The sequence below is a fragment of the Meriones unguiculatus genome, chromosome 7, assembly GCF_030254825.1.
Source record: "Meriones unguiculatus strain TT.TT164.6M chromosome 7, Bangor_MerUng_6.1, whole genome shotgun sequence".
NCBI classification, from domain to species: domain Eukaryota; kingdom Metazoa; phylum Chordata; class Mammalia; order Rodentia; family Muridae; genus Meriones; species Meriones unguiculatus.
In genome coordinates, this window is record NC_083355.1 from 113,828,927 (window position 1) to 113,836,246 (window position 7,320).

At 42.2% G+C, this 7,320-nt stretch overlaps 1 pseudogene; it reads right to left on the reverse strand.

Annotated features, from left to right (window-relative positions):
- Window positions 1-4,805: 4,805 nt before the first annotated feature.
- On the reverse strand, window positions 4,806-6,472 carry LOC110551792 (large ribosomal subunit protein eL6-like; annotated as a pseudogene).
- Window positions 6,473-7,320: the final 848 nt, after the last annotated feature.

Sequence of the window (7,320 nt, forward strand, 5' to 3'; positions counted from 1 at the left end):
GCATACAGGGTCTCTGATCCAAGATGGTGGCACCACCCCAGCAGAGTCTGACCACTAGGAATGCAAAGTACCAAGCTGACTATGAAGTGGCAGCAATCCTTGGTGTTTCCATGGAGAGAGGAGAAGACTCTGGAGGCCAGACTTGCATACTACCACCCTCAGACATCCCAAGTACTCCTGCCACCCTGACAAGACTCTAGACTCCAGAGACATGCAAATCTAGCCTATGAGTCATGGCTCTACTATCTGTCTTGAGGAGACCAGCAGGTCCTTGCAGGATCACTCACATTAGAAACCCACACCCTAATTCCTTGCCTATAGGTCCAACTGGGACACAACCAGCTGAGCAGAGCTATAGGCTGCGTGAGAAGATCCAGTCCCTCTGCCCATGACGTGGGACTCCTTTCTCATGTCAGAGAAGCCCGTCAGGTTCCAGGAACAATGCCAGGGACAACCAGATGGCTAAGGGCTAGTGTAAGGCACAATCAACAGATACCAGGGCAATATGATAGCAAGCTCTAGTTATTCTAATACAGCTGAAACACAAGGAAATGACCTTAAAGCTACGCTTATGAAGCTGGTAGAGGACTTTAAAGTGGAAACTAATAAATCCCTCAAAGAAATACAGGAAAATACAATCAAATAGGGGCCTTTAAGGAAGAAATGAATAAATCATTTAAAGAAACACAAACCAAGGAAATCCTGGAGATGGAAAAGTTAGGGAAGAGAACAGGAACAAGGGAGATAAGCATCACTAACAGAATACAAGAGATGGAGGAGAGAATCTTAGGCTTAGAAGATACAATTGAAGAAATCAATATATCTGTCAAAGAAAATACTAAATTAACAATATCTGATACAAAACATCCAAGAAATCAAGGACACCATGAAAAAAATGAAACCTAAGAATAATAAGAACAGAAGAAAGAGAAGATTCCCACCTCCAAGGGCCAGAAAATATTTTCAAGAAAATCATAGAAGAAATAGATCCACATACCTACCGATACTTGATTTTTTACCAAGGAGCCAAAACCATACAATATAAAAAGAAAGTATCTTCAACAAATGATGCTGGTCTAACTGGATGTTTATATGTAGAAAAATGCAAATAGATTTATATATATATCATTCTGCACAAAACTCAGGTCCAAGTGGATCAAAGACCTCAACATAAAACTAGAAACACTAAATATACTAGAAGAGAAAGTGGGGAAGAGCCTTGACCTCATTGGCACAGGAGACAACTTCCTCAATGGAACACCAACAGCAGAGGCTCTAAACAACAATTAATTAACGGGACCTCTTAAAAGTGAAAACTTCTGTAAGGCAAAGGACACTGTCAATAGAACGAAACTGCAATCTACAGATTGGGAAAAGATCTTTATTAATCCTACATCTGCCAAAGGGCTAATATTCAAAATACATAAAGAATATGGGAAATTAAACACCAACAAACCAAGTAATCCAACTTAAAAGGGGTTGCACAGCTAAACAGAGAATTCTCAACAGAGGAGTCTTGAATGGCCAAGGAACACTTAAAGAAATGCTCAACGTCCTTAGTCATCAGGGAAATGCAACTCAAACTGACTCTGAGATGCCATCTTACAGTCGACAGAATGACTAAGATCAAAAGTTCAAGTGACCCCAAGACCCACTATACCACTCCTGGGCATATACCAAAAAGATGTTCCATGGTACAACAAGACACCTGCTCAACTATGTTCATAGTGGCTTTATTCATAAAAGTCAGAAACTGGAAACAAGCTAGATTTCCCTCAACTGAAGATAGATAAAGAAATTGTGGTACATTTACACAATGGAATACTACTCAGCTATTAAAATCAAGGAAATCAGGAAATTTGCAGGCAAATGGATGGAACTAGAAAAGATCATCCTGAGTGAGGTAACCCACAGGGGAAGGGGCCGTGCTCAGTCTTGATTCTACTTAGTGAACGGGGTAGGTGTGTAGGTGGGGGACTCCCTTTATCTGAGAGAAGGGATGGGGGAAGAAGAAGGGAGGTTAGGACTGGGAGGAGTGGAGGGAGGGGGTTACTTTCGATAGGGATCTAAAGTGAATAAATTAGTAATTTTAGAAAAGAAAACGTGGTATTTAAACAAAATGGAATTCTATTCAGTTGCAAAGAAAACTGATAATATGAAAATTTCAGGTAGGTGTATGGAAATAATCACTCTGAGTAAGGCAACTCAGACCTGGAAAAAACAAACACTGTATATTTTCTCCTACATAGACCCTGTCTTTGGATCTTTAGACATGTGTGTTTAAATTGAATGTGTAAAGAAGTCACGGAAAGCAGAAAGAGCAATGGGAAGATTTCAAGGGAGAGAGGGTAATAGAAAACAGGTGATTTGAAAAGAGAAGGGGGGAAGGAAAAGGGGACTGGAGATAGGAAGGCAGGAAAAAAGGAGGCCGGGAAGGATACATAACATTATAGACCCTTTAAAAAGCCAAACAAAAAGCTCTTACTTCAGAAGCTTCTTAAAATATATACATATACACCACACAATACACAAACAAACACACACATACAGAATAAATCTACAAGGAGAGTTTAAATGGAGTTCTCCTCTATGGAGGGGTGGAAATAACGCCTCCTCCAGGTGTCATGGGCTATCAAACAAAAGATCAGAGCAGGTGTGTTTTACTTCTTCTGAAGCTGTTGTTTACTGGAGTCCCGTAGGCCCCTATACTATTACAGGATATTGGCATTCCTGCTGGTTACCCTCCAGAACTTGATGGTAACATCCTATTGCCAAAGACACTGCACACTTGGCACACAGGACATAGATAAGACAAAGGACATGCGCGTGCTAGAAGGTGCTATGTTTCTGAGAGAAGAAAAGAACATTACTACCCTGGTGAGGTCTGCGAGCTACAATTAAAAACCAGCCCAGAAAGACATGTCCGTTGCTATAATAGTGGAGTAACAAGCATGCTCTGATTGGATTTAAGACCCATTCCACAAGACAGAGTTCATGTTTTGAACGGATAACTGGATCAAGAACCAGCATCTGTGTAAGTCATAGGTTCTAGGGGAGAACCGAATACTATCATTCTGCTAAGTGGACACAGAACTGCCCAGCCCTCACCAGGGAAGCTTCCTTCTGCAACAGAAAGCAATTAATACAGAGACTGACAACTGGCTACTGTGCAGAAAATAAGGCACCATGAAGTGCTCAGCCCTAAATGGGATATCCTATAACACACTCCCCAAAACTTTTAGGCTCATCAGAGGAGGCATAAATATGGTTAAGAGGCAGAAGTCGACAGCTAATGTAAAAGTCATGTTGTCTGGGCATGACGGGGTTGTTGCACAGAAGAGCTCACGGTAGCTGTGGCTGCAGGCAAAGATCAAGCCAGTCAACGTTACATTATGGATGGGTAGGGGCTTACCAAGTCCTTACCTGGATGAAAGCTTTTGGCAGTCGGTGGCTGCTGGGGAAGAGAAAGTTGGTTTGTTGTAGGGATGCAACCTCTGATAAGCTCGCTCCAACCTCACTCCAGTGGATGGTCCTCTGCTCATATTGGTAGTTCTGAATGGACTCAATGAGTTTATCAAAAGTTCAGGAAGTTGGGAGGTAAAAGTAATGGGAAAGAGTCAGAGAGGAGAGAGGGGTGGAGTTGATAAAGACACGTTATATGCGTAACTGAATTCTTTGAGAGGTTCATACAAGCACACAGTGTATCTTGATCATATTCACCTTGCTACTGTCCTCAACTCCTCCCAGATCCACCATCTGCTTTATCCACTCCCAAATTCGTGTCCTCTTTTTTTTTTTTTTTAAATAGCCCACCAAGTTCAAAACTATCCATACACTCATCAGTGCGAGGCTGTTCCCTGAACTGCCGTCAACCTACCAGGGGCCACATCCTTAAAGAAAGCTGATCTCCATTCCCCAAGAAGAGATAAAGTGCCGGTAGCTGGGGGTGGTGAGTCTGGGCCCCTTCCATTTCTATGCTGGAATGTTGATGTGAACTTGAGCAGGCTAACATACATGTTCTGAGCGTGTGAGTGCTCCTGTCCTGTCAGGCATCCGGAAGGCAGGCCCAGGGTCTTCCCTAACATCTGGCTTTGGCAACCATTCAGCTCCCTCTTCTGGAAGGCCCTTCTCCAGGGTTTTTATTCGAAAAGAGCCGTTGGATTTCGTAAAAGGCCTTCCTTTATCAACCAAAATGATCTGATGATGTCTGACCTTGAGTCCATTTATGTGGTAAATGGTATTTACTGGATCTACTTACGCTGACCGTCCTTGCGTCCCTGGAGTGATGGCGACTTGATTGTGGTGAATGATCTTTTGGATGTGTTCTTGAATTCTATTTGAAAGTATTTTATGTTTATCAGGGAGACAGATATATAACTCTATGGGGCAGGTTGTTGATAATGTGTCTTTATCTGGTTTTTGCTGTTATCATAATCCAGGCTTTTGTAAAGAAGAGTTTAGAAGACTTCTTTTGTTGTTGTTGTTTTGAGAAGAAATTTGCCTAGTTTTAGTGCTAGCTCTTCTTTGAAGGTCTGGTAGAAGTCTGCACTGAGCCCATCTGACCCTGGGCTGTCATTAGAAAATTTCTAATTAATACTTCTATCTCATTGGTGGTTTTGGGTCTGTTTAAGCTATTTACCCCATCCAGCTTTGGTAGGTTACACGCATCCAGAACTTTATCTATTTCTTTCAGATTTTCCAATTTAATAGAGTATCAATTTTTAAAGCGTGGCCTCATGATTGTACAGGCTAGAAGACTTTTCATTTTTTAACATACGAAGTTGTTTAATTAGGTCGTTAGCAATTTAGAACACCAGTTTGTGAGGCTACATCCCATTTGTCAGGGGAAACCGAGATCGAAGGTGGCCCTGCCCCTGAGGAGCAGCTTTGATCTTCGGCAGACTCTGAGAGTCCAGAGTTTTCTCATCAGCCTTGCGCTGCTCCATAATCTCTTATTTCTCCTTCTCTGTGTCAAAGACCTCACTCTCCTGATGCCTTCGCAGCTGCTTCTTAAAGTAAGCATCAGTCAGGTGTTTGGGGATTTTAACTTTGCTGATATCAACTTTTTTCCTTTTATTTTTATTTTTGTATTAATTATAGTTTATTCATGTTGCATTCCAGCGTTAGCCCCCTCTCTCATTCCCTCCCAATCCCATCCTCCCTCCTTCATCTCCTCCCATGCCCCTCTCCAAGTCCACTGATAGGGGAGGTCCTCTTCCCCTTCCCTCTGACCCTAGCCTATCAGGTCTCATCAGGACTGGCTGCATTGTCTTCCTCTGTGGCCTGGTTGTACCCCCATTAGGGGGAGGTGATCAAAGAGCCAGCCACTGAGTTCATGTCAGAGACAGTCCCTGTTCCCCTTACTAGGGTACCCACTTGGAGACTGAGCTGCCACGGGCTACCTCTGTGCAAGAGTTCTAGGTTATCTCCATGGGCCTTGTTTGGAGTATCAGTCTCAGAAAAGACCCCTGGGCCCAGATTTTTTTTGGTTCTGTTGCTCTCCTTGTGGTGTTTCTGTCCCCTCCAGGTCTTTTTATCTCCCCATTCTCTCATAAGATTCCCTGCACTCTGCCCAAAGTTTGGTTATGAGTCTCAGCATCTGCTTTGATACCCTGCTGGGTAGAGTCTTTCAGAAGCCCTCTGTGGTAGGCTCCTGCCCTGTTCCCTGTTTTCTCCTTCCAATATCTGTCCCATTTGCCTTTCTGAGTGAGGATTGATCATCTTACCCAGGGTCCTCCTTCTTGCTTAGCTTCTTTAGGTGTACAGAAATATAGTATGTTTATCCTATATTATATGTCTAATATCTACTTATAAGTGAGTATATAATCCTGTGTGTCTTTCTGCTTCTGGGATACCTCACTCAGGATGATCTTTTCTAGTTCCCACCATTTGCCTGCAAATTTCAACTTAGAGGTGGCAATGACAAACTTCTGGTGTGTTCTGCACACAGGAACTCTGTTGAGGGCAAGAGGTCCAGTCATAAGTCGCAAGCCACTGCCCAGCTGCTTCAGGAAAACCACTGTCTTGCCGCTGTGGTGCCGGCTGAGGATGATCAGGACGGTCCCAGGAGCAATGCTGGCATGCAGCTTTCGCACATGCTGACTGAAGGGCTTTTTGACATTGCTCAGCAGCTTCCAAGGCACGTCTTCAGTAGGATAGTACCTAGGCATTTTTCGAAGCTTCACCACCCGGGTACCACCATTCTTGTCACCACCGACTGGTTTTGTAACAGTAGCAAGGACCTTCTTTTTCTTCTTTTTCTCAACCTTGGGCTTTGCGGTGGAGTATTCCCTCTTGTACAGTGCCTTTCTGGAATCCATAGCAGACCAGGAGGACCTGCCAGTTCCTCTAACCAGGACAGGGTTTCGGCTGCACTGGGGCTCCCCTTCTTGGGCTTTCTAACCTTAGGCTCAGCCTTCTTGGCTGCAGGTTTCTCCTTTGTGTCAGGCTTCTCGGCTTTTTCACCCGCCATCTTGCAAGATGGGGGGAAAAAACACTAGAAGACTTTTTTAAAATTACTATTTCAATTATATTGTTTGCTATCAATCTGCTTATGTTTAATATATCCTTTTTGTTCAATTTTTTAAAATAAAAAATTTTTATAAAATTTTTCCATTTCCCCTAGACTTTGCAATTTGGGAGGGTATAGATTTTAAAATATTTTGTAATAGTGATCTGAAGTATTGGTGGTATTTGCCATAATAGTACTTTTAACCTTTAATCTTATTAATTTGGACCTTTTTTCTTTGTCTTTCTGCAGTTTGGCTAAGAGTTTGTCTATTTAATTTATCCTTTCAAAGAACAAGCTTTTTGTTTCATTGATTCATTGTATTAGACTCCATTTCATTGATTTCTATCCCTATCTTTACTCCATCTAATAATAATCTAATAATACTCATCGTGGCTTGGTTTTTCTAAAATGTCAGTTGCATCACATTTTTTGAGTTCTTACTTAGAACTGCCTTTGTTTTGTTCCAGGGGTATTGATAAGCTGTGTTTTTATTTTCATCTGGTTCCCAAAAAATTTAATTTCCCTGTAATTTCTTCTTTATTTTTAGTTTCATTGCATCTTTAAAAATTAAAAAGTGGCCATAGTGGTGCAAGCCTTTAATCCCAGCACTCAAGAGGCAGAGGCAGGAGGATCTCTGTGAGTTTGAGGCCAGCCTGATCTACAAGTGAGTTTCAGGACAGCCAGGGCTGTTATGTAGAGAATTCCTGTCTCTAAAAAACCAATCCTCAGTCAATCACTCTGTCAACCAATAAATGATTTTTATCATTTACTCCTCTTTTCCTCTCTCCAACCTCTTCCAAGTCTTCTCT